Raw genomic sequence first — 27,553 nt, 5'->3', positions numbered from 1 at the left:
CGCATTCCTGCGCGCCGCGCCGCGCCGCCCGCCCCGCCCCGCGCCGCCGCCGCCGCCCCGGAGCGGCCCTGACCCCTGACTCCCGCATTCCTCCGTCTGCACCCCCCCCCCCCGCCCCCCCCATCTTTTTATTTTTCATCCTGGTGTTTTTTAAACGTGAGTCACCTCCGCTGCCAGCGGCTCCCGGCCGCCCCCCAGGCCCCCGGCAGCGCGTTATGTCGAGGCGGGCGGCGGGTCCGGCGGGAAGGGGCGAGGGGGGCGGCGGGGCGGTTGCCAGGGGCGGCCGGGGGAATCCGCTGTTTCCCTTCCTCCGTTCTCCCCGCTCGCCCCTCGTCCCTCCCCCGGGCAGAGGGGACGGGAGGCGGGTGGTTTCGGGGGTGGCCCGAGCCCGCCGAGCTGCCCGCGGGGGGGCGGCCGGCCGGTGGGGCCCTCGCCTCGGGGTGCCCGGTGGCGAACGGTCCCGGCGCTTTGGTACCACCAAAAAAAGGTATAATTACGCTACCGGGTATAAATTGACTCTGTGTACCACTGAATCATACTGGATGTTTGTAATGTGTTCCTTCCCTAATAGATGCTCTCTATGAATAGAGAGAGCGCCTATTTACTCTGAAATATTTGGCACAGCGGACGGAGTCTGAAGCGTGGAAGAAGTGGCTATTATTTTCCCACTGCGTGTGTGCAGCTGTCATTTCTGAGCAACACGTTCCTCGCATATCCCTGCTTCCCAACCTTGCCGATGGTCCGCCCCAGGATCGCAACAAGAAGAGGCTGGCGTGCCACCGCACTCAGCCAAAACCTTAACGCTGTGGTTTGTATTTGACCGAACCCAAGACCTAAGCATTGTGGCTTGTATTGAATCATTGCAGATAACTGTGATGGTTTTCTTTTTTTTTTTTTTTTTTTTAACCAGGAGAATGGTTCTTCCCCCACTCCCCCATGTATCATTTGAATATTCAGTGATGTCATGTTGTTTGACCTCCGCTTTAACGCAAGGAATGCCAGCGTTTTGGCTTTTGACCTGTAGAAGTATGTTAGTGTTTAATGAGAGAGACCGGCTTAATGCATCTTATTAGGCAAACTGAAATCTGATGGACATCTTAAGAGATACCATCTTCTGCATGGAGGCTTTCTCCCACTGCCATACCCCCCTTCTTTCCATCCTTCCATATGTAGGCATACTTCCACGCTATGATGCAGCAATACGTATGCACCGGATTCTTGAGGGAAAAAGAAACGTTTTCATGTAAAGCCTCAGTAGGATATGTTGTACTGTAAAACTGTTATTTATATTCTGCCAGCACTGTACTTTGGCTGGTAAAGTCATTTGGATGTCATTTCTTCTACTTGAAACTCTCCATTAAAAGAAATGAAATTGGCTCTGAAAGAAAAAAAATAATCCCAGTAGAACAGTTATGGTAAACAATATATGTTCCCATACCCATGAGGCCTCCTGAAATCTGTATTTACTTGAAGGACTCCAATGGCCTCAGTGCTGGGTAAATAATATGTGTACCAAACCATGTATGACATGCATACCAAAATGCAAATGTAACCAGGTAAACAGAATGCCTTTTTTAAATGCCTAAATATGGTAGGAGAACATCAGAGAGAGAGAAAGAGAGAGAGGCTCTAGACATGTTTTATAACTTTCCATGTAAGAGTTTTTTTCAGAGAAACAATTTTATTAAACAAAACCTAAGAATCTCACTGACAGAAAAAGTATGTTTAAAAGTAACAAACCACCAGAAAGCCAGGAAATCCAAAATTAAAGGATAAATCTGTCCTAAGTCCTCACACTGCGGGCCAAGTGCAGCAAGCCCCATCCACTTGCTGCCCTGAGAAAAAAGACTTAAATAGGCATTTGGACTTCAGAACTAATTCTGGTCTTGCACCACTGTGAATCCGGCATTAGCCCACTGAATTACAAGTTGTACCAGCCCACGTAAGTGGGTAAGAATCACAGTCCATCAGGTTTTGCCTTTTTGTCATTTTGGTTTCTGTGCTGTTAGGCGTGACTCATCGGGTACCTCGTTTGTGCACGTGTATGTACGCACAGGGGTGAAGGGAACCTGGAAGCAAAGGTGGTTCTTTCAGAGTCCAATCAGTCTTCACCTTATCCTTTCTGGTGACAATGTGTCATGGGTTGGAGAAGTACGTCTTGGCATTGATGCATAAAATGGTTAAAATGCACTAATTTTGACTTCCATGCAGATGTTTATACAGCACGTGCTTTTAAGATAGTATATTTTTTCTGCTGAGACTAGGAATTCAGTACACTGGCCTTGCAGACTTGTTTACACAGCTATATACGGTATGCATGTGTCTACATCAGCTTCAGTTGCTATAGTTCCTTTGGTGAAGTCTTGTAAAATGTACAGGTGTGGATATGCTACATTCCTCTCTTGTGTTTTTCCTTCTTTTTTTTCCTCCTTCCCCCCCAAAAGTCACTTGATCAGGTATCAGACATACTGAAAACCTGGCAAGACTACAGGAAAGTGGCTAGACTTGGAGTGTTTGTGTACTTAAAGAAAGAATCTTGCACATTTTCAACTTTCAGTCACAGATATTTTTTTATAAGAGCAATTGGAGGTCTGAGCCAGCCCTCAAAGCGGAAATCAAAAGCTCCCAGAGAAACATACCCGAGGAATGTGAATCTGATCCAACAACCATACGCAATGCACATACAGTACTGTCAGTCTTATAGGAAGTCTTGCCATATATGGACATCTGGACCCTGAGCTGTTTATCATCGTGATAGGCTTGTAGCTGGCTTCAGACATTTCTGGCTTGCCTCAGGTTTAGTATGCCAATTAGTTCCTTTCCCAAAATGCTCACCAGGATATTTCTTAAAAATTGTAATAAATATATCTCAAAATCCTGAGAGGTCTAGTTAAAGTTACGTTAGTAGGCTTTTGCTTAAAATGCAGATTCCAAGCAAGACTTACTCGACTAGCTCAGAAATAGACACAGAATAAAAATAAAGAGATCTGTTCCATCATGAATGTGGTTGCCTGGTATTTGTCTTTCTTAGAAGTCATCTGGTAACTTGTTCTATGTGTCTGTAGGCATAGAAAGTGCTCTGAAGTAGACTACTTGCTGGACTTCTACTCATCCTTTTCTGGAGGGATGCGTGAGCTCATGAATCAACAAAGGCGAAGCAAAATAGAAAACTACATTCCCCAGGAGCTGTCAAGCAAGTTATCCATGTTGTGCCATTTGCATTGCTTTGTTAGAGTGAGGCGTGCGGTGCGAGCCTTCCACTTTGGAGCTGTGACAGTTCATGTCAGCTAATCTTACCAACAAGAGGCATTAGCTCTTCTCCAAAGTGAATCAGAATAAGAAGGCTGGGCGGTTCAATGGATGGGATAGGGTCTATGGAAATGTTCGCTGCTGAACTGGTGGACCTAGTCCAAGTTCCTCGAGATACTCAGTCAGATTCTCTGCTAGCGTCAGTTGGGCAGATTCACTGAATGCACTGTTGGCCATCAAAATACTTGGACTTGAGAAGCCCAAGTCCGTTGAGCAAAAGCTACTCAGCACTATGAGCAAAGCAAAACCATCAAATATGATTCCCATTAGTAGATCTGAGTTCTGTTGTTTTCCATAATTGTCGTTATTTAAACTTATGTTCTTTATGTTCTAACTTGTAATATTTTGTTACTTCTAAAGTCACTGAGAATGCTGCTTTAAGCTCTTGGCTTCATTCTTAAAAAGTAATGAGTTTTTATGAATGTGTGTGATCTTAAAACAGCAAAGTGATTACTGGAAGTGGAATAATCTATATGAGTATTCAAAGCACACTTAAAACTATTTGTACAAAAGAGAGAGTAGCATGAAGCCAAAGGTCCTTTACCTACTGAGCCTCAGGTTCAGTTTATCTGATTTTATTCTGAAAAATTTGCCATAGTTCTTATCAGCACTGTAGGGAACAGCATTCACTACACCTTTGCAGACGTTGGCTGTGTCCTAGGTTTTTGTGGGGAAGTGCAGAGCCCTTCTGCAGCTCACGAAGGTGAGTAAGGAGGGAAGAGACTTTCAGTTTCTTTCTCAGATTTGGCTGAGGTTCGCAACCTCTTGCGGTAGTAAGTCAACTAGTGTAGGACTGCAGTGAGTCATTAACCACTCTTTTGACAATTGTCCTATAAATGGTTAACAGTTCATAAAAAGTAAGTGTCACTGGCTGGAGAGGAAATGTGGCCAGGGACTTGATTCAGAACATCCACCAGCCATCCTTTGTGGTCCATCTCTTAGAGGAACCACGTGGAAAACAGCTGGAGGAACACTTCCTCCCACTTTGTCATGGCTTATGTGGGCAGGAATGAATCAGATCTGCATATTCTAAAATGCATGTGATTTTGTTTTCAGTTTTTCTACCTGCTTCTCTCAGGAGCTGTCAGTGTAAATTTTGAGGGTTTGTGGTTTTTTTTCCCCAAGTTGAGAGACATCGATGTTTAATTAAGACTTGACTGGATGAGGGACTTTGCTTAACAAATGCAGTTAGCTCTGCTGTAAATTATGGGATCTCTTAATTTATGTTGTAGCTGCTGTGGAGAAGTAGAGGCCTGGGGAGAATCCTGTGGGATACGTTTGTCCATGTTGTCAGATAGGGATCGATATTTGTACATTGAGGGTTGATGGAGTGTTTTCTCTGGGGAGAAAGAGAGACATCACTGTCTGTAAAATGTGCCCCTTTTTTGATGCAACTTGAGTTCACTGACCTTGGTATAGTGTAGCATGGGCTTTTCTGTTTACACAGGCCCTCCTGAGAAAGTGGAGGAGCTGGGTTATTGTATAGGTCTCTCATGCCTCTGGAGGACTTCATAAGCACACTGCAGCAGCTGACCTACAAAGGAACGTAACGTCCTCAACATATTAACATTTTAGAGATTGCTTGATTTTCAGGAAAATCGTTCCCCATGGTTCAGCTGCCAGCTTGGCTGACTGTTTTTCCAGCAAGTGATGTGTGGTATGTGACCTGTGCAAATACATCTGTACAAGTGACGCAGACGGGGAAACTAGGATGTAACCTACAACAGCCAAAGTGGCTTCCTTATTGACCCGTGGATGTGTGTGAAATTTAGCAGCTACTGGACCAGGTCTGAAAACCGTCTTACAATGCTAATCTCTCTGGTGTCGGTGGGAAATTCTGTCAGAATGTTTTCCACATGGAGCCGAGAAAAGCAGATACTCCAAGAAATGTGCATTGTTAGGGAAGTGGGGACATTTCTAAGATATTTTTATTTCCTGCAGGAACTAATTGAGGAAACTTAGTTGTTTTAAACGGTGAGGGTCCCAGGTCTAGAGTTTACAACCATGTTGCTACAAATGTCTTGGTGATGAGTGGCTTTTAAGTAATAAGCATGAAGTTGTAAAAGTGGTAGGACTCACACTAACAGCAAGTGTTTCTGAGCATATTACTCCATTTATAAACCTTTTATTAAAGGGTTTTAAATAGAAATCAAGGTTAGGTTTTTACTGTACCTAGGTGTTTGTTTTGACCATTTTGGACAATGGCGTCTTTATGAAGATGGAGTCTATGAAGTTATTTGTGGTGCATTTCTTGTGAGGAAGTTACCCGTGATGGATCTTGTGGAAAAGTCTAACCTTAATAGCATGGTAGATCTGTATGATTATTTAAGATTCAATTATGACATGGGATGAAAAGACAGTTCATCAGTTGCCTTTTTTCATTACTTAAGATTTGCAAGGTATTTGAAAATCCTAAAACTGTCCTAACCAGTGTTCACCTGTGAGTTAGGAAGTTTGTAATACAAAAATTTCAGGTGAGTTTTAAAAGCATATATGAACGAGTCACATCTTTTTCTTTCTCCTTATGTCACTCACGAGATAGAGAGGGTTGAATTTCAAATTCCCTGGGAGCAGCTTTCTTATTTTTACCATCTTAAATTGAGACCTCTCCTAGGCCTTCACATATCCACATATCTTTTTTTTCTTCATAAATGGCTTGCAAAGAGTGACGGTAAAATACATGACTTGGGAGGCGTGCTTTATATTTCTTTTTTGCCATCAAGCTGCCACAGGGGGGAGTAGAAGTTTGGAAAGGACTGTGCTGCCCAAGAAGCCACGGAGGCAAGTGGTGTATTCCACGTGCGTGCCCTGGCCAGTCCCTTCGGGCAGAAGAACGGGTGCAAAAGAAGAGTGGATGGGCTAGGAGTGAAAGGGTTGGTTGGAGGAAGGAGCTGGAGGGTTTCTGCAGCTGGGACAAGCTGAATGGTTCACTGCATCACAAACCCACGCTGTTTTTCTTATTCATTCCAAGCAGCTTTTCTGTCCAGATGTAAGGCGAATGTGACTGAATTGTTTTCCTGCCTCAGGAGGGAAGATGACATGTGGGAGTTGCACAGTACTTGCAAAATCCCTGTCGTTCTGACAAAAGGCTTTTCCCACGTTAGGACTATTTGGTAATGAAGAAAAAATGCTAGGCAGAGGCAAGGCATCTTTGCAAGGCAGAGGACACAGTGAGGAAAGTTTTGCCAACTTGATAGAAAAGGATTGTTCTTATGGGACCGCTAGTGTTGGTGAAATCTGCTCTGTCTGCTTAATGCATGACTAGCTGGACTCTGCGGGTCCTGTGCAGCAAGGATGGGGAAGGGGGATGCATTCCTCCCGCTTTGGCCCCAGCTGCGGCGTTACTCTCTCGTCCCATGTCTGACCACAGCTACTCTTGCAGCGCGTGGTCTGCGGTAGCAGCACAGCTGTCAGCCACCATCCTGCCCGCCAGTGGGCCTGGTGCAGTTTTGAAGAGGGATGTGGGCAGAGATGGGGATGTAGGTGTGAAGTAGTGGAAGGAGTGAGCTGGGATTTTGGAGTAGTGCAGCATGGCAAGAGGGTGGAAAGGGGCTTATCCCTCCTGTCAGCTTCCCACCCATGTGCCGGATTTGAGCCTGTACCCAGAGACAACCAGCCATGGTGCCGAGTGGGAAAGGGTAAATAGGGCTGAAGAGAGAGGTGCACGTATGTGTTTGTGTGGGAAGGGTTGGGGGCAGGACACAGAAGGAAGTGGAGGAAATGGTGTGTGAGGAGAGCGGTGTGAATGAACCAGCCAAGGATGAGGTGGGCTTGGCAGCTTTCTTCCCGCTGCCTTCACAGTGTTTTACCACCGAGAAACAGTGTTCGGGTCTGTTCAACCACGAGCAAACTCATTTGCCAGAAGAAGAGAAGAGGAGATGTGTCTGCAGTGAAGTCTGGGTGCTCCTGTTCTTGTTTTTTCTTAGGGATGGTTGTTACCAATTCAGGGAGTTAACTCGAGATAAAAATGCAAACAGAAAAAGATAAAATTAAATAAATTCAGAGCAACTTCGAAATTTTCCCTTAGTTCCAATGATGCATGAGTTACAGAAGGAATTAAGGTCAGAAACATACTGAAGGTTGTACCACATTTTATTGCACTTAGCTGGAGTCTTGCAGTAATAAAAACCTGGAGAACACTGACCTGAGTCAGTGTCACAGTTTCACATATATCACTTTTAAAGATACCTACACTTGTGTCCCACTCTTCCTAAAGCACTTTCAGCTTGGTTTGTCAGAGCTTTTTTGCTAGAACATTTGCTGAGGAAATTGGCAATGAAGTGTGAGTACGTAAAAGAAGAGAATAAAAAGGCAGGCATCTAACTGTATAAAAATGTAGACCCTGGTTAGAGTGCTTTTGCAAAGTACAGTGTCAAGATACTAATTCTGGACACAGTGTGTGTTTCATAATATTTGAAGAATGTAGTGTAACTGAATCATTCTTTTAGTTGAAAAGGTCTAGATGTATGCTTCTGGTGCTAGAGGTCACAGGTTCGTTCCTGCAGAGACTTAATTTTACATTATGTCCAGAGCTGATTCATAATGCACTTTTGACATTTGAAAAAGGTTATTTTATTCCAATATAATTCCAGCAAGAAAACCACACATGCTGTATTTCAAGCCAGATTAGTTGATGAATGGATGAGGTGTCTAAATTTTGTTTCTTGAAGGCCATCAGAGAAAATCCTGCCAAAGTTATGTTTTAGCTCAAAATTCCTTCATTTTTGCTGCTTTTCCTGCAGACCAACACAGAGCAGTACATTCTTATCACTTAATTATATATAAAAAACTAGTACGCAACAAAAAAAAAGCAAGATAACAAGAAGTTCTGCCCTGCGGATACTTACCAAGAAAGCCAAGCAGGAACATAGTTCCAGGACTTAGAGCATATTTGATAGTCCTAGACTAAGTGAACCAATGTACTAGAGTTTTGTGGAGAGCTAAGATGGTAATAACACGGAAGGTGGAGAGAAAAAAACTCCAAAGGTTAAGGCAGTAGAGCGCCCATAATTTGTGTGATACGGGGACACAGTATCAATGCTGGGAGACTTCTGGTGAAAATAGACCCAAGGTCTGTGATCCTCTTGCCTAATGACTGCTCTTGCTTAGAAGGAAGTTTTGAATCAGTAAGTAAGCGTAGGGGCTGAGGTAATTGTTAGACGTAATACAATACCCAGCTAAAGATAGCTTCAGCAGATTGACCATAGGACAGTGGTGACACTCTGCCTGACCGCTGTAACATGTCATCACCAGATCTTGAGGGGTAAAACTTTCTTCCCTGCTCACCTCTGCCCTTCGCACCTTGCAAAATATTCACTTACTCTCGCATTGTTTGTGTATCAAATCCCTGTTCATTTTGGAAGCTTTCTCCTTTTCCTGACCATTATTTTCCCATTCCTACAGCAGTCTGAGTCTCAGTGCCTTTTCACCACCCTTCCTCGTTTTGCTTGGGTCTTAAGTGAATTGCCTCCTGTCAAGCACAGAGGTAAAGCTAGCCATTGGTCCTCACCGCCTTCAGCTTGGGTTCCCACGAACCTCCTTTTCTGTCTTCAGAGCAATGCTCCCTTCTTTGGTAGGTGACTCCTTGATCTGCTTCTGAGTATGAGCTGGTAGTTAAGACTACCTTTGCTAGCCTAGGTGAGAAGTTTTTATGGGACAGTGTATAGGTGAATGTGGGAGGCTTTTTAGTAGGCCATCGAGGGGTCTTAGAGGTTTGTTCAGCCTTTACAGTAGCTTGGATGCTGTTGTTAAAATATCTCTGCTTTCCAAGCTGGAAAGGTCACTGTGTTTCTTTAGAATATTTTTGGAGATGTTTCTGTGGTTTGTCAGATCTAAAAATAAACTATGCTCAACACACTTAAAAATTATGACAGGATTTTTTTTTTTCCGAGAGTATATAAGGCAGGCAGATATTTGTTTTCCTCTTAGGGAACCAGTCAGAACTACAGACAGGCTACAAAAATCCCCTTCAGATCTCCAGGACTTTTTTTTTTGGTGTGTGTTTAAAGTTGGGGGCATCTGCCTGCCTATCTATTCATCTGTCTTACACAGTTTATACAGCCTATCATTTTCTCCACTGAGAGAAGAAGTCACCAGGAAGATTTGTAGTCTTTTCTCCTTAAATTTCTAGGGCAACTGGGAAGCTTTAATCAAAGTTTGTTTTCATTAGAAAGAGGCGTCCTGATGAAATAGACCCTGTGCATCCCTTGCATTAATTTTCACCAAAATGAAGCTTAGAAAAAACTTGGAATTCTTCTGTTTGTAAACATGTCAATGTTCTGGTTTGATTTTGGAAGGAAGAAACATTGGGGGAGTTGATTTTGAAATTCACTTTGTGTCAATGACCTACTGGTCTTGATTGGCCTGAAAAACACTTAAAATTTTCACTTTGAGGGACTTTTTTTAATGTCTGTCACTATAAGTGGGGCTGAAGAGACATTTGGAATGCAGTATTCTTCAAGGAGCAGAAAATTCATTTTCTGGCCCACAACAGGGAACACTGAAAAAATATTCTATGATTCGTTTAAAGTCATGAAAGCCTATTGTGTGAAAGCAAATTTGGTATGCAGTTTTACTGTTTTCTGTCACTGTAGTTGTTCCTAAAACAAATCCCATTGTTGTGAATGTCTGCAGTACAGAGCCTTGGATTGGGTAGTTCAAAGGCTCAGTGTTGGATAACAGGCTGGTGAGTCCAACAGGTAGGGATCTATCACTGGTGACTTCTTTGGAGACCAGCTGTCATTCTGCATCTTCTGTGCTTTTACTTGAGTCCTGTGCTTGAGTACGCATTGTAGTTGGGCGCATTGGCTAAAGCTTCGCTACTTGTACAGAAACGGTGCTTGTGTGTCGTACTTCTTCATTGCTGGGGTTGCAGGGGGAGTTCCTGAGACACAGAGCAGGAGGGATTGAGTTTAGTGAGAGCTCCTCTGGAGACCTGAGGGTACTAAACCCTTCCCTGATGGCACTTACATATGAGAGCCTTACCTCTACTCACAGCCGCTTCATGACCATTTTGTGTTTATCAAGTTTCATCTAAGTGGCCCTGCAGAACAAATGTAACACTGAACGGCTCTCCAACGTAGTCGTAGTTGGGTTTCTGCCATAACCCCTCAAGCATCTCCCAGAAGGGTGACGTGCCAGGGCCGTTTTCAGAGGGCTCAAGTGTGGGCTGCGTTGCTGGTGCCTACAGGTCTGAGAGCTAGTGCAGGTTATTCCTTCAGGGGTTTTCCTGCCTTTCGTAGCAAAGGGCAGTAGCATTTAGTACTTGCTCTTTTGGACTCACTGCTTTGCAGATTGGCATGGGGAAGAGCTGATGTGGGAGCCTTATCTACCTGATCTGCCACCACCCAAGTGCACAGGTTAGAAAAGTCATCCTTGCATTTAAACACAGAAGAGGAAGTGGCATAACCTGTCTTTCTATGCACCGATTTAAATCCCATCCTATTTTAAACCCCATCTTCATCAGTAAGTCTTATCTAACACTGGCAGAAAAACAGAGGATGTTGCTTCTCATGAGGACAGAGCCTGCATTTAGCTTTCTTTCAAGTGGTGCAATAAAATATGGGAATAGGCTTTGGCTTCCCATGTTTTAATTCTTCTTTTTTAATCCCTGTTTTCATTTTCGAAACTATTTGTATCTGAGAAGGCATTTTTTCTCTTCTGATTTGTTTGTTGGAGCACTGCCTGCTCACCCTATTTGGATGTCAAGAGACTCTCTATTTTTCCATTTCTGGAATAGTCATTCACGATTCAATGTTTCTTGTGCAAACCCTCAGAATTTACAGTGTGTTTATTGGTCTCTCACCAACTGCAGTTTCTCTCTTGTAATATTTTGTTTCAAAGTTTCTCTCAGATACTGTTATACAGATTTCGTTCTCAAAATAATTCTGTTGTAAGCCTAGGACTTTAAGTGACCATCTTCCTAAAGGATTTAACCAATTAGCTAATTAAAATGTAAGGGATTTATATAATTTGTTGAACTAGTAAATTTAAGACATAATTGATGGCGTCATACATTTTTAATAGTAAACAAGTGTGCGAAGGATACCAGTTGTGCAGAGTGTTACAGGAATGCACAGTAAAACACAGCCTCTGTGTTGAAGAGACCACACTCAGGTCCTGATTTGCCAATTGTGCTGCACAGATTAAGAGCATGTTTTTATAAAAGAGCTTGTAAAATCTAGTAAAATAGGGGAGAACCAATAACTCAGGATGGGTATTTCCTGAGAGTGCAGGTAAGGTGGTTTGACTTTAGGGGTGTTGCCGTTGGAAGGAGAGTGGAGGTTAAGTGCAAGACCATAGTCACCAGAGCATGGAGACTGGAAAGGGGCTAAGCATTATGAAGAAGGAAGAGTGAGGAAGAGGAGGTGTGTGGCATAAACTGGAGCAGAAATGGCAAGAAAGGAAGATCAACAAACTGCAAAGCAGAAAAACCTGTGGAGGGATGACTGAAAGAGTAGCCCATGGCAGGTTTTGTACCAGGGCCCATTGCTGTTCTGCCTGATGCCTAATTAGCTTAGTACAGGGAAACATTAATTGACTTCACAATTGACTCTTTTCATTTTTACAGTTATGAAAGTTGAAGTGTGGAAGGAAGCTGTAGAAGCACATAGACAGCTGGGATGTGCTACATGTACGTGAGAGTGGCCTGGGCCACTGAACAGTGCAATGATGCAGGAGCAGTGGATGGGAACCAGTATTTTCAGTCCATAAAATCAAATATCTGCCAAATTGTATTTGCCCTATGACTGCATTTCTCATTTTACTTCCTCTCTGTCTTCCATTAAAGTGTACAGCTTTGGGGTAGGCACTTTTGGGCAGCTGTCTCAAAAAGGAATACTGCATCTATCATTTGGTTTGAGTGCTACCCTTTAAGTCTAATGAACTGGTTTGTTAAATTAGTATGATAATCGTGCTTTAGACATAGCCTGGTTTTAAGGCTAGGCATGAAATAATTCTTTGCTGAAAATCAAGAATGTTTGGGAATCTTTCTTTTCCTGCTGTGGCCCTTGCTGGGTTTTGTCCAGCATGTCCTTGGAAATGCGAGCTCCAGATACATCATGAGACGGCCTGTGTTATGTGGCAGCTGCGTGTTTCAGAAGGAAATGCTAGAGGAGGTGGCTGAATGTGCATGTGGACTTCTGGATGCTCATCAGCACTGATTCCAAGCTTCCTTTTTGGTTGTTGATCACTGATTAGCACTGTAAAGCAGCACAAACAAGATAGATAGCTTTAACCACTAAAAATGCTCCCTCTTCCGCTCTCACGGTCTCTCTAGACTAGAATTTTGTAAACAGCCAGATGCAGTTTTGCTTCCAGAGATCTCACAATCCAGATTTTTGTCCCAACTAGCTATTTCAGGCCAATTTAGACTCTGCTGAAAGATGGATTTATAAGGAAAATGTTGACAGATCCTGGACTCTTGTATCACTGGTGGGAGCCACGATGATAAAAATGATTTCCTTTAATAGTCTTTCATCAGATGTTCAAAGCGGTAGTTTTTCCTTTGGTGCAAACATCAAAAATGTGGACAATTTTGTTTTCCTAAACTTGGACAACATCTGTCTTTCCACCATTTCTGTGGGAATGCAGTACACCCTTTCCCAATTTTATTAAAAACCACCTTTTTGGCTAAAGCGTGTGCCATTGCTAGCACTTTCATTCTGTCTCATATATCTTGTTCTAGGAAGTTGGAGTCTGCCTATTTTGTTTCTCCAGTACTTTCTTAGTGTGAGGAGCGTAGATGAGAACTGTGTTTTTCCTCTCAAAATGCCTTCAAGTTGTTTGCCTTCCTAACCTAGACATCTTAAATGTTTCCAAGTAGTTAAATGACTCTTAGTGACAGTAATGTTTTACTTAGGTTGCTTGTTGGCCCAAACCAGGATTGATTTTAGAGATGATTGTAGTAAGCTCTGACATCTGGAAAAAGTTATACTGAAGCCTGGCTGCAGTTTAGTGCTTTACCTTTTGGGACAAGCCTCTTGCATTTGATCTGGGTTGGAAATCTCAAAATCAGCTTTGGAAGTGCATATGGAAAGAAGGATATAAGAGAAAATGCAGGAGTATCTCACTGTTTCCATTGTTGTATTTTTTGAATTCTGCCCAGCTGGAAGGAAGGCACCCATCTAATGTCAGTGTAAAGGCTGAGAAGGCTTGTCAGTGCAAGGTAAAAGTTACATCTTAAAATGTGTATCCCTGTCCTATAGGCAAATAATTTGTTCATAAAGCAGTCTTCAATGCCTGACAGGAAGACTGAGGAAAGATTTGTGCTGGCTCATGGTATCCCATACACAGCAAGAAAGTGCTTTCCAAAGAAGGAACTAGCTTTTCTCTGGTCAAGAGAAGGGTAAAAATTACTTACGTTCCTCTCAGTTCTGCTTAAGAGTTTGTAAAAAGGATTGGCCTTGCTTACATGCCTCTCATCACGAATGGAAATAGGCAGGCCATCCAAGGGAGTGGTCTTATTTACATGGAAACTGTTTTACGTAAGAAGAGGAGGCTGGTCCAGCAAAGGTGTGGTTTTATTTACATCCATGCTCTTCCCTTACGATTGGCGGGTGTTTGGAAGGTGTGGTCTCATTTACATCCCGCCTAGACTGCCTTTGGCTCATCTGGATTCAACCCTTGCCTGTGGCTGGAAAAGGAAGGAACTGCTGCAAGCAGAATAAAAACGACTGTGTGAAAAAACATGACTGTTTTCTGCCTCTGTTTCTTCAGTGTATGCATTCCTGCTGGTATGTACCTGAAAAGGGAAGGCCATGTTCCTGGGGAGAGGGTTTTGGGTCTGTGTAGGTATGTGTATGTATGTTCATGTGTGTGTATCTATTTGTAATTCCAAGGCGAACATACCAGGTTTTGTGCTGCCCTGGGTGTTGGAAGGTGCTGGAGCTGTTTCTGAAGAAAGGTTAGAAAAGCAAGTTCTTACTCATTGCAAATGGTTCCCCCCCCCCTTTTTTTTTCTCCTTTTTCTTTTCTTTTCTTTTTTTTTCTTTTTTTTTTCTCCTAAGGTGCATATACAACATTTCAAAGGTGCTGCTGACAGGTCTGGAAGAAGGCCTGTCTTTAGTGTGTGTGTGCGTGTGTGACATTTCATGTAGTCCTTTGCATCAAGTGAAGCCAGCATAAACACAGTAGCAGCATTTTACACAATCTCTGAATTGGGATAGAAGACCACAGCACAGAATATGCAGGGCAGTCAGGAACTGGCTACACTACATGCAGTTGCCATGCAATGGTCTCTCCCTTCCTCAACATGTATATAAAGTATATTCAACTGTAGGGGCTACTGTACATTATGGTCAGGAAGAAATTCAGCTGTTACTGGCCTCTATCTGCATTAACTTTGGGATGCAGATACACTTTTAGCAGAAAGTGGATTGGGGGAACTCCTTGCATGTGGATTGCGAAGCATCCAGAAAGCCTTCAAGCCGCTGTTGACTTGGTTGGATTGAAATGACTATGACTATTCTAGTCCTTCCCTATTTTTCTTCTTCCAGCCATGGTTGATCAGGCACCATCTTGGTGAATTCCAGGCAATAAGAAAGGCAGAAGGCAGAAGAGATAATTTGCTGATTTTTTTCTCCTTTTTTTCTAAAAAGGAAATTAAAGTATCTTGAATCTGCAACAGCTTGATGATTGGTCCAGGAGCACGTACATGAGCATCAGTGTTATTTTCACTGAGAACAGAGCTATCGTGTTGCTTTGGTTGTGGGTGGAAATTGAACAGAGTCCCTTCGACACGAAGCTCTGATCTGGCTGCGTCCAGAAGCACTGAACGCTGAAGGAGCTGCCACCAATGCACTGGGACTGGCTGCCCCTCCATGGCTGGGATTACTTTGCTGCAATGTGCTGTTGCTCAGTGCAAGAACAAGGCACTTCCAAGAAGATAGTCTTGTGTGGGGATGTGCTGGTCACAATCCCTTTCTCTAATTCTCACTGCTGCCTCTGCTGCCTCTGAGAGTACTCCTGTAACTCATGGTAAATATCTAGGCACAACAGCCTAAGGATACTAACATTTTCAAGTTAGAGTCAGAACTCTTTTTCAACTTCAGATACATCTGAATGCCTTTATAGACACCTGGCAATAAGCCATTTCTCCTTTGCCCACAAAAACTTGGTGAAATTGGAAGTCTAGCTATCTACCACACTTTGGTTTAGGAGGTGAAAGTTAATAAAATCTTTCCTCTCTTTTCTATAACCAAGGCAAGCCGAGGTGCACAAAAATAATTGCATGCCAGTCCACCACAGGAGGAAAAGTGTCTGGCATTGTGTCCCTGGATTGCAGACAGGCAGGAGAGCCAGAAAGTTTGTTGTCAGGATCCCTCGCACGTACTCTGGGGCTGAAATTTCTAAGTTACACATACATATTGCACAACTTCTGAAGACAGGTCCTCCAGATGATGTAAACCATGTAAGTGATATGTGCTAAGGACACCAATATAAATTTGACTTTTTACATCCGAGGAGCTGACTGGTCTAAGCTGCCATCACAGAAGCTGTGTAAGTTAGCCTGGACAGTGTGCTATGCTGTTCTTCTTCTCCAGAGCCAAACTAGGCTATTTAAATAAGGCTTGTGAATCTCTACACTGCCCTGCATTCATGGCTAAGACTGCACTAAGAAACATATGCCTCATTTTTAAAATTGGCATAGGTTCCAAAACACAAGGGTGCTTTATAAAATTTTCTGGCTTCCTGATCTTCGTCTCCTTGAACCTTCTTCCTCAGGCTTACCTTCCCTCCTTCATCCCCAACATTGCGCTTGAGCAAACACTCTGGTTACATCTACATGGGCAAGTGAAGGTGCCTGCCCCAATGGCAGCTGTCTAGTGAATGTTGAGCAGCCATTCCCCATGTCCTCGAGGATGTGACAGCCCTTTAGCTGGCGTGCACACACCAAAATAGATTGTTTCTTCTGTCAGAGGAAAAGATGGCAAGCTTATAACTTAAGGAAAAGGGATCTAAGGGAGATAAGAGTGTAAGAGACATTACTGCAGTTCTGTATTTGGAATCGGTTACGTATGTGTGTGGTAACCCAAATGATGGGTGGACTGCACTTTCCCATTACCATAATTACATTTCCTTTCATAGCTAGGGTTGGGGACACATCCAGACAGTGCAGAACACATCAGTAGATTTAGTGTGGCTTACTCAGTCTCCATTTATCAGACTATGTCCCAATTATGTTACATTTAGGAAACAGAATAATTTTCTGGTTATAGCACACGGAATTTGTGGCGTTCTAATCCTAGTTGTCCTGCTGTATGACCTTGGAGAAGTTGTTTTACTTCTCTTTGATGGTAAAAAATTAACTTGCCCCATGGATGGATTTTAGTACCATGCCAAGTTTAAAAAAAATCTGAAGCTAAAGTTAGCCTTCTAAATCCATATTTAGGGGCTAAATGGGGTGACTTGTTTTCCACAGTCCTGAGCACCCAGTAACTGTCTCCTACCAAGGCCAGCTAGAGATTTTGGGTGTTCAGCAGTCTGAAACATGAAGCAAAAGAAGAGTGAAAGCAGCCACTTGTGTGCACACGAAGAGGAGCTCACTGATGTGGTGTGGTGTGGTGAGACAGGGACAGCAGTCTTTCCTGGGTGGTTGTCACAGTCACAGTGGTGGGGAGATGTGGGTGGGATTAATCTCACTAATTTTACTGTCTAAAAGTGGGATGTCTGCCTTAGGCTGGTTGTTCAAGATCTCTCTAGTGGACCCCCTGGGTCAGTGGATCTGGAGCAGCTCTCCGTGGAGGGCACAGGTGAGCATTCCCTGATGTGTCATCCTGCCCATCTATCCGGGTGTGGGATGAGTTATCCTCTGGAGACACTCAGCTCTATCCATGGAGTAAAGTGCTTCGTAAATGCTTAGACAGCTTGCTTGGGCTCTGCTGACTGTAAAGTCAGTGGGTGACTTATGGTGCATTAGGTAAGTCCAAGAGTGTGGCAGAGGTGCTCATAGCTGTGGAGAACGGTGAAACTCCATTGCAGGCCTAAGGAGTTTGGCTGTGAAAGCTATGAACATGTGAAAGTGGGGAGAAATAGTTGAGTCTTGCAAGGAAAAGGAAATAGAAACTTGACTGTAGTCATTGAAAACCTATTCCGTATTGATGGCATAGTTTGATTCCACTGGAGAGCTTTATTCTTCTGGGCAGTGTTTGAGGAGGAAGATTAATTTTCCCACGGGAGAAATAAGCTTTGAATAAGTCGGCTAAAATGGATTGTTCTTATGTGCACTGCACATCTATAGGAGAGACAGAAGACGTTTACATGCTCCCTGAGGAGGAACCATGACAAGCAGACAATTAACCAATTCCCCCAGATCCCCAGATTTAAAGAACCACGTAATGGCTTAATTGAGTTGAGTTGCTGAGAGTGCGGCACTGCGCTGAGATTCGTGCTGTGAAGTGTGCGATTCCCAGAGGCATCCATCAGGTTTTAAAGAATTGACTTTCCATGCTAATTGACCCAGATGTGCTTGATTTTACCTCACAATCTCCACTTCATTCAATTACTGTTAAAGAGAAGGAAATGAGAAAAAAGGACTCCATTTGTCTCATGTACTATATTAAAAGAAAGCTTTCCTAAAGCAACATTTTGTAGTGCTGAACAAATTGTTCAACTTGAACTGGAGCAGCATTTATTCCACTTTTTTTTATTATTTCTCAAATGACTGAGCACGTATTTTGTAAGGAGTAGGGCATGTTCGTTAAGCCACTCTGTTTGGCAAAGGACGCGTAGGCATCGTCATCAGAAGAATGAGGCCAGCACAGATGGATGGATGGTGTCTGACCTGTCTGACCAGGCAGGCCTGAGCAGCACAGCGTGAGGGCTGAGCGCTCTCATGGCTTGGTGGAGTGCTGGCCCACCCGAACAATCAATAAATGAAGAAAAAATCACGGTTTAACTATTTTTATCTTCAAGAAGGCAAGGAGCCAAGTTTGAGGAATAGGCTTTGCAATGTGAATTAGCAGCTGGACTCTTCCATGTACCACGCCAATAGGCACCTCATTTTGGCAAGCTATGGTCACCTTTTATGTGTGTGTAAACATCCCTGGAGCACACAGAGCAATTAGTGTAAGACTGAGGTTCCCAGTGCATTCTGTGTGTGTGCAGAACGCAGGGCTTTGTTCCTTGTCAGTTCACAAGCCTTAATTCATTTACAAATCAAGTATCTTTGTGTGGCAGGGACTGAGTCCACCTCTCTAGCTACATTCCTGGAATACCACTGGAGGCTTTCTTCAGCGAGGAAGCTGCTCTCTACCTGGTTAATGATTTCAAGCTTACCTCAAATAGCACCAGCAAGAGGCATGTCGAGGAGCTTCTGTATATTCGTATTTAAACAGGCTGTGTACCATTGAAATTTGTGGAGTTCATCTGAGTTTGCACGGTTGTTAGGGGAGCAGAATTTAGCCCCTACTGCTTGTGATAAGCCATATTTTGTACCAACTAGTCAAGTTATGGAGCTCTGCTGTGAAGCAAAGGTGTTCAAGGAGTTTACTTCTTTGTTAAGAGTTGTATGCCATATATGGTCAGTTGTGGGTATTTTGCTGCTGTTTTCTTTTTTTCCTTAAGAAGGCTTTCCTCCAAACTGCTGAATCATATTGCAACCATAGACCTGGTGATTTTTCAGAATTTGAATCATAGTTGAGCTCTCTGGATATCAAGCTGTGAAGCCACACATGGGCTCAGCAGTTTGGCAACCACTGAGTACAGCTTTGGCAGTATCATATTCACAGTCCAGATGTTGGATGGTTCAGCCACAGCATACAGCGTGTTAGAATAGAGCAATAACATGACTGAAAATTGCTGTTTAGTCTTCTTAATTTAAATACCATGGTTTGTACTGTTCTCGATGATTTAGCCTGGATATTAAGAACCAGTCTGCTTTAGATATGTATCCCATCCTAGAAGAAAGTCTCATGTAACAACCCCACATGCAGTGAGAAACCTCTTTTGGAGGTTTTGCTCTTGCATTCTTCCTGCCAAGGTCTCCTGTGAGAAGTTGTCCCAGCTAGGCCCACTTCTGAAGTCAGTTATAGGCATAGTCAGGATTAACAAAAAGCATCGGGATCCTGTAGAACCAGAAATAAGAAAGTCAGGATGGTACCTGAGATTTGTGAATGTAATGTGATCATGTTTTGTCTTAATGTTCTGCTTTGCCCTTACAAGCTGCAGTGATTAATGCCTTAGTGATAATTAGGAAAGATAGAGACAATCTCTGTTAAAGCAGGATTCTTCTTCAAAGCTGTGCTTCTGCAGACTCAGTCAGTTGAGCTCCTTCCTGCATGTGCTTCATTTTAAATAATGTTCTGTAGCTAAAGTTTTGTGGTACAAGAAACTGAGGAAACTCTTGACAATTCAATTCCTGTATCAGTATTTCTTTAGGAGTACAATACTTAGTCTGTGAAAACAGCTACTATTGTTTTGCAGGGCATTTAAAAGAAAGATCTTTATTTTTTCATAGTGACCACTAAATCTGGAAAGGACTAAACAGTGAATCACCTAGGCCAAATTACTTTCTTATGTCTGCAGAAAACACACTGACAAAACTTTGGTGGTTTTTTTTTTTTTTTTTGAGAATGAGAGACACATACTAGCAAACTGTTCATCGATTTGATCTAATTTATTTCAGCTATATCCTAAACTGGTGACCTAGACAGATATGAAAATAGGGAACGTATAAAAAGCACTTATAAAATGCAAGATAGTTCCTGTGAAAATGTGAATATTGAAGGTTCATCCTTCAGGCAGGACCGATGATTCCCCTGTGCCTGTTGTGTTAAAACTGCACCTGGAAGGTACTATATCTGACAGTTTTCTTCCCTGGCCAACCAGTTAAACCGAGCAGTTTGTGGGAAGAAGTAGCACTGGAGCTGAGGAGGACTTGTGCTGGAGCAGGAGATACCTCATAGGTGAACAGGAGGCAACTTTTGTGTGCCAGTCTCAGTGCCAAGCAGATAGACAGGAGGCTCAAAGGGGAATATTGTCCCAAAAGGAAGAAGGGATTTAAAGACAGGGAGAAGTGGCATTGGAAGAAAAAGGGCTTATTGGGGTCCATGACATGGAAAAGAGAATAGTTCTGTTGTCTTGGCATGAAAGAAGACTCTTGAAGAGAAAATGAGAGGAGTGGCAGAAAATTAGGAAGTAACGAAGACAACTTTTTGTTTGCCTTGTTTTGTATTTCAGCAGCTGGGGTAAAGCTGAGTTCCTCAGAGAAGAACATTAACTGAGCAAAGCAGCACAGGCCCTCGAAACAGAACAAAATGGCTGGAAGGAGAAAAAGACCCAGGCAAAGAATATTGTTAGAGAGTTCAACTGAACTGGCCAAAGAACCTGGAAATTTTACAATATATTTTTTCTGAGGAATAGATATGTATAGTATTTATCTAATAGAAAGTAGTAAGTTTTTGCACTGTTCTGTGTAATTTCCATTTTTCCAATACAATCAGCTACTTGAATGCTCACTTATGGAGAAGAGCAGAAAGGGTTTGAACAGAGCTTTCGATGAACACTTTATTGTAAGAAGTGAGAGCTAAAAGGAGGAACTATGAAAATTCATACCAACGAAGGCCTTGCCTCACAGATTCATGAAGGTTCTTCAGTCTTCAGATGGGAGAAAGCTAGCTCAGATAAGATGTGTAAGTTGAAGTCAGAAAACTCCACCCTCAGTGGGTCTAACTGTCAAAACCATCAAAGCAGCTTTTGTGATGTGTATTTATTATTTCTGTCCTATCCAGGAGTCCAGCAAAGAATGAATGAAATCCCTGAAGATCTGCTCAGTATTTGAGTCATACATTATTGTGGTCCTGTTTTTGACAGAAGAAAGTCAGGTCAGAGATTGACTGGTTTGTTGACAGTTTATGTTGAGTTTAGTACTGTAAATTACAAATAATTTGCTTTTGCACAGTCAAAAATAATGCTTCCAGGGAGAAGTCACAGAAAAATGTATGTGGTAATTCTATGCAAATGAAATATATTCCACAAGTTTTATTAAAACTATTGAAAAGAAACTAGAGGAAGCTTTTAAAAGGAGAGGGTCTTGTTTCTTGGGAACCAGAACAAGTGTAATAGAAGCAGATGCTTACATGGCATACAGGTTTTACCACTTAAAACATCCAAACAGCAATGCAGCAAAAAGCTTCCTGTGTTCCTAGAATTATGAGATACACATGAAATGCTTTTAAAATGCTTAAATTAGTCAAAGACTTAGTCATACTGAGTGCAAAGAAATGTATATGCTAGTTCAACTCTGCCTAGATTCTGAGCTGTTATGTGTCTTAGGTACTGTTAATCCTATTCTGTATTGTATTTCTACAGCATAATATTCTCATACTAGAGATATCGGACACCTTGCCTCAAATGTTTCATACTATGCAATTCCAGCAGGTTTATGTGTGTGCTTACAGACAGATGCCATCACATTTTATCTTGTGAGAAGGGGAAGTGCTAACTGTCATTATACCCTGTGTCATTTTAGTGGGCAGGAAAGACAAAGGTATTGTTGAAATGTGGAGTTCAGAAACAATAGTAACTGGTTACATGGTGTGTGTTGAAATTTCAAGTCTTCACACATCTCTAGTAGAATCCCCAGAAATACCTTCAATTTCCTTCACAACAGTGACTGAGGCTGTTGCACCAGGTGCAACACAGGATTTAGCAAGAAACTTTATTCTCTAAGTAATAATTGCCACGTACTAGCCAGATACCTCAATTTAAATACCTTTTGAAAGGAAAAGCAAATCCTAGAATAATTTCTCATCTTTGCTACAAATTCCAAACCCCACAGTATATTTGGAAGAAAACCAGACATAGCTAAGGGATGGAGAATTACACAGAAGCCATGAAACGGCACTCCTCTCCCCCTGAATTAACAGCCAAATTAACAAATTGATTTTGTTACCCAAGGCAAGAAACATACAGTGTGTAATGAAAATGCTTAGCTGCAGAGTGGAATTGAAATGCCACAGGGGTTTTCATCCTGGCAGGGAGGAGAGCTAGTACAAAGCTGGGAGGGGATAATTAAAACTCTTCAGTCCATTGTGTAATAGGTGAAGGAGGAAACATTTCTTAGGGGATATATTGTATCAGTGGTTGCTATATATACCTATGTATATATTTCTTGAAATGAGATAGTGGTTTTCTCACTGCCAGGATATAGTACAGAGCAGTTATTTACCCATTTACCCCAGGACAGTTGGGATCTTACTCATTTCTTGGTTTCATTTTTGCTTTATAAGAACAAAATCTAAAGTAATTGATTTGAGTTGCTTTCTGAAACCCCCAATTTAATTGATTTCTCCCTTCCATTACCAGAACAATAAGAGGTATGGTTTTTTAGCACTTGAACTTGAGAAAACCTTAGTTGTCCCAACCCCTCACAGTCACCCAGTGAGATCTTATCAAGCCTCTAGTTTTGTTTACCTTGGTGCTTGGACTCACTAGAAGAAGGTTTTGAGTAACAGCTCCACCCATTTCTTCAATAAAGAAATCCAGGAGTGACAAGTTTGCATTCAGTGAGGTCAGAGTCACTGTAGGACCGAGTGGAAATATGACGGCTAGGAAAATAAGGAGAGGAACAAGGAAAGTTAAAAGAATTGTGCGAGACAGGCATTAACTTTTCTAATCCACTGAGAATGATGAGTGTATTTCCTGGATCTGTGTTCCCCCACCCACGTAGCCAGAAATAAATTTCACAGATTAATTTGTAGGAGCATGGAATGGTTTCCAAAGATCATTATTATCTGGGAAATAGCTTCTCTTTTTTAAAGTACACATTCTGACTGTACTAGACCTAAAGAACTTGTCTGGCAAGCACATGATTTTCTTTTACATTGGTATTGCAAGAACTAGTTCAAAGACTTTTTTTTCCTGTACTAGTTCTGTTTCTGTAGGCCCTGCAGGAAGATAGTTGTTGGCTGTTTTCCAGTATATTAATGGCAAAATTGCCTTTTCAAGAAAGTGAAATCAAGAGCTTTATCCTCTCTCCCTGCTAGAATACTTGTCCTAAAGAGGATATAACTTCAAAGGAAAATGAAATGCCTGATTGTAAGTAAATAATGAAAACACAGATAAAACTGTAGATGCTATAGCTCTTTGCTTAGCCTCTTAATCTCCCTGCAAAAGCAGTGGGTTTGTCTACATTGCTTGTGACTTTTCAGTGGAAAAGAGTAGGAACTGTATTCTCTAGTCTATTTTTAATGTCAGCTGGCAATCACCTTCAGGCCAGCATTCATTACTTTATGTACTTGAAAGCAGCAATCTTTTTTCTGTGCAGAAGACCTATACTGCATGTTGTGCTGCTGGATCTCCTGGGTTTGTAGGGAAGTTGGTTTTCCGGATGGTATTTGTGAAAAGTTCTGAGCCATAAGTACAAATGAATCAAGCAACACGGCAAAGAAGGGAAATAGCATAAAATCTTTCATTTCTATTCAGAGAACCTTTTTATCCAGCGCTGACTGTATCATCATGGTGCATGAGTAGTGTGGTGGGTATCACTGTCGTGCACGGATGAGTATCCCCATCATGCTTTCTAGGCATGGATGTACCCTAGGGCCTGGAGCCCGTCGCCTGTTTCCCCTCCCTTATCCCCATACCGCTCCCACAGGAGCACTTGCTGCTCAGATCATGTGAGGCTTGCCCTGTTCTCCTACCTAATACTGCCTGCAGCTCTATGCAGCCTTTCATGTCTACTTCGTCTTGGAGTTGTGGGTCTGCTGGGAAGGAAATCCAGCCACGAGACGCTTTAAGTAGCAGTTTGATCTTTGTCAGTGAGATCGACTCAATTTAGACATGTACCGTTGAGAGGTCAGATCTGGACTGGAATATGTTAAGGGCTGTCAGAACATTGTAAGCAGGAAAGGCAGACATTGCAACCACCAAGGGTTTGATGCCAGCAAAGAGTCTTGTAAATGGGGATGTTTAATAGACCGTGGAGAAGTTAAAAGGAAGGATTAGACAACTGTTAGGGTCAAGTGCACTTAAGTAATCATAAATGCATAGGGTGGTGCTGTAATTAAAAATGCTCCTGCACTCACTCGGTTGGCCTTGGCATCGGAGCCATGCCTAGTACAGGCATAACTTTGGTTCCAAGGGGGTTCTGTAATTGGTCCAAATCATATGAAAGCTTTAAAACTTATACATAGGGTTAAACTTAAAAAGACAGGGTGGGAGAAAATGCCCTAATTATTCAGATTCTTGAATAAACAAATTTAACCACTCTGTACTCTGAAGTGAAAGTATTTCTGATAGCTGTCTGGAAAGCAAAACTTGGCAAAAAAGGTTTCAATTCTTATTTTATCATGTTCAAATGAAACTATTTTTTAATGAGGATTGTTATTAAACATGTTACCTGAAAAGCATTGATAATATTTATCATCAGAAGCACTTTGATACTAAATGTCTGTAAAAAGCATAAGCAACTCTTGTTTTTTAAATGGGCATTTTTAATTGAAAAAAAAAAGTTTCTCTTGACTGTTTTTACTATCTCTAGCAAACACACAAGAGTTATGCAACTCCATTAAATGCTTAGAATAATATTTCCAATGCACAGTTTGCTTGTTAAGTTAATGGAGTGTTTTCTTACACACCAGGCCAGAATCATATGATGAAATTCGAACTGATTGCTTTAGGCTTTCATTCTCTTTGATTACTTATTTGGGTCAGGCATTTAGAAAGAGGATAAATCTAATATAAAAAATATTGTCCTTCTCCTTGAAAACACATTTTTAAACAACTATGAGAGTTGCTGCTCTGTGCTTTGTGATGTGCTTCTTGCTAAGTTCAAGTTCAGATTTACTTATATTTTTTAAGGGACAGGAAGTTGACAAATGCCCTCCTCACAGCAGCGATGGAAATGTATGAGCCTGAGGTCTGTAAATGCTGGAGAGAAAGAAGAGGCAGGAAAGGGCTGCCTGCTAATAAAAGGATTATTCAGAATATAATACTTATGTAACCCAAAATAGCACTTATGTTTCTCTCATATTATATTTCTTGTATTTGGCATGCAAAAATTCAGCTGGGATCCTGGCTTCTTAAAAACCCTTTTTACATGAAAAGAGAAGTGACCTTTCTTCCTTAAATATCCTGTCCTCTCTTGCTCCTTATACAAATTTCAGCCATGTGGAGTGCAAGAAAGTAGCTTATCCTGCCACCCTAACAAAGGTTTTCAGGAAACTGAAGTGAGGAGTGGATCTGGAGTTTATGTGGAAACTGGTGGAGCCTGTTTAGCAGCAATAAATCTGATGAAGTTTAACTAACATTGTACTACTAAGATTTTTTTTTAATACGCTTTTTTAAAATACCTTTTTCTACCAAAGGCAAAAGTCAAAATCACTAATACAGAGACTGCCTTGGACCACAAGTGAAATGCCTCGCAAGAATAGCAGGGGCTGAGAAGGATTGCAGAGGGAGATGGTGGAGTTACCCTCCTGGAGTCTTTGCAGGCAGCATCTTCAGGTGTTTTGGACAAAAAACTGTTAGGCCATCGGCCTAGAGAGAAAGAGAAGGAGGCGCAGGTTTGATAAGTGTTATCAAACTTGAGAACTCGTTTGCTAGATGTCAGTAGTGGCATTTCAGGTGTTTTAGCATGAAGCTCTCAGGTGATTTGTGAAAATCCAGAATCCCGCCTTCCTGCATGGATAATGAAGACCTGTGTTTCTTGCCAGTGTAATGTCCAGAAAGCATTTGTTCCTATATTCTGTCCCTGAAGGGGATACGTTCTCTTAGTACCATACATTTTGAGATTGGGCAAAGCATGAAAGCAAAATCATGAGGAGCTGTATTTCTGCCTGGTTCTTAGTAAGATAATAGGGAGTCTCACAGGGGATAAACGTAAGCTGCTCTGTTACTTATTTTCTTAACATTATTTTTTGTGGTTTGCCCATTCTGAACAGAGCAGGCAGGGAAATAGAAAACTGCCTTTCCTTTTAAATTATTTTGCATGCCACTGACAGCACATCCCCTGTGCCTTTTCAGTCCTACAGAAACACTTCCGAGTTTGTACAGCCCCAAGCACAGCAAGGCCTTGCTCCATGACGATAATTTCGGGCAAGTAATTCACAGCAGTGATTCGCTGTGCAAAAGCTGATCCATTCTCCACCAGCGATGCCCTGTTCCCTGCTGGGAGGAAGCTGGCGGGTTGCTCTGTGCCCTGTGCTCTGTGCTCGGGGCCAAACCACCTCCTTTCTCGCAGGCGGATGCTACCAAAGACACCCGGCCTGGGCAGCGGGGAAGGCTGGAGCTGCCGGCCTCGCCAGCGGGGCCAAACCCTCTTCTCGCAAGCGGTAAAGGTGCCGCTTCACCACATATGCTCCTGGAGAGTGGGCGCCCGAGGCTGGCCCCACCACAGTGCCGTGCTGGACCACAGGTGCTGGCAGCTGGAGGCATTCTGCCAGGGAAAGACTGTGCATCCTGAGACCTCAAGGCAAGCATTCAGGCAAGGGTTAAAATGGCTGGACAGCTTGCCCACTGGAAAACAGGGTTTTTTTCCGTAGTCACTTCCCAGTCTTGGATATGCAGTCTCTAGTTACTGGAGGGATTCAGAGCTGGCACAGGCAGCCTCTTAAGCATTAGGCTGCCCTGTGTGCTTGGCACCAAATTCAGACAATTTTGAGAACAGTTCAGATCTGGAGGTTTGGGTTGGTTTTTTTTGTTTTGGATTGGGGATTTTTTGGTATTTCTTTCCATAAGAAAGCAGTTCTATTTTTAGGATTTGGCCCAAATTGTTGAACCCAGCGGTTTGAGTTTTACTGTTGTTGTTTTTCCTCTCTTCAATCAAAATGAAGTGGTTCTGGCTGATCCGAGCCGAGCAATGCTGCTGCTTCTCTTAAAGTTACACTCCAGGAGATTTTGTGAGTGCACGGGTGCGTATGTGTGCGTGGAAAGTTTCTCTCAGTTTCCTGGAATAAAAGGCATCTTTGCTTCCTCCAAATCTATACTCTGTGCTTGTAAATGTCTCTATTCAGGCTGGTTTTGTGGAACATTGTGAAGGGAGGCTGGCCTAAAATATGTCATTAAAGTAAATTTTATATTTGAAGCTCATGTCCCCAGTCTCTTCTGTTTTCTTTCTTGCTGCAGCTGTATACCGTTGTGTTTCAATGTATAATGTTTGTCTTCAGCCTGTATAGATACCAGAACACCCCATTTTTATCACCTGTGGAAAATCAGACAGCATAACAAACTGATGACCAGAGCAGTGATTGAAGCCAAGTATCCCTAGCCCATTTCTCCTCTGGCCACAGAGCATATGTAGACC

The 27,553-nt window shown here is 42.4% G+C and overlaps 1 long non-coding RNA gene across 1 annotated transcript; it reads left to right on the top strand.

Annotated features, from left to right (window-relative positions):
- The first annotated feature begins 32 nt into the window (after nt 1-32).
- On the top strand, nt 33-27,339 carry LOC138686095 (uncharacterized). Its single transcript, XR_011325422.1, has 5 exons — nt 33-808; nt 3,066-14,042; nt 21,039-21,131; nt 23,193-23,346; nt 26,275-27,339. It is a non-coding gene; the product is annotated as an uncharacterized lncRNA (long non-coding RNA).
- The last annotated feature ends 214 nt before the right edge of the window (nt 27,340-27,553 follow it).

Source organism: Haliaeetus albicilla, chromosome 7 (genome assembly GCF_947461875.1).
Source record: "Haliaeetus albicilla chromosome 7, bHalAlb1.1, whole genome shotgun sequence".
Lineage (NCBI taxonomy): Eukaryota > Metazoa > Chordata > Aves > Accipitriformes > Accipitridae > Haliaeetus > Haliaeetus albicilla.
This window is presented reverse-complemented; position numbering and strand designations above follow the sequence as displayed.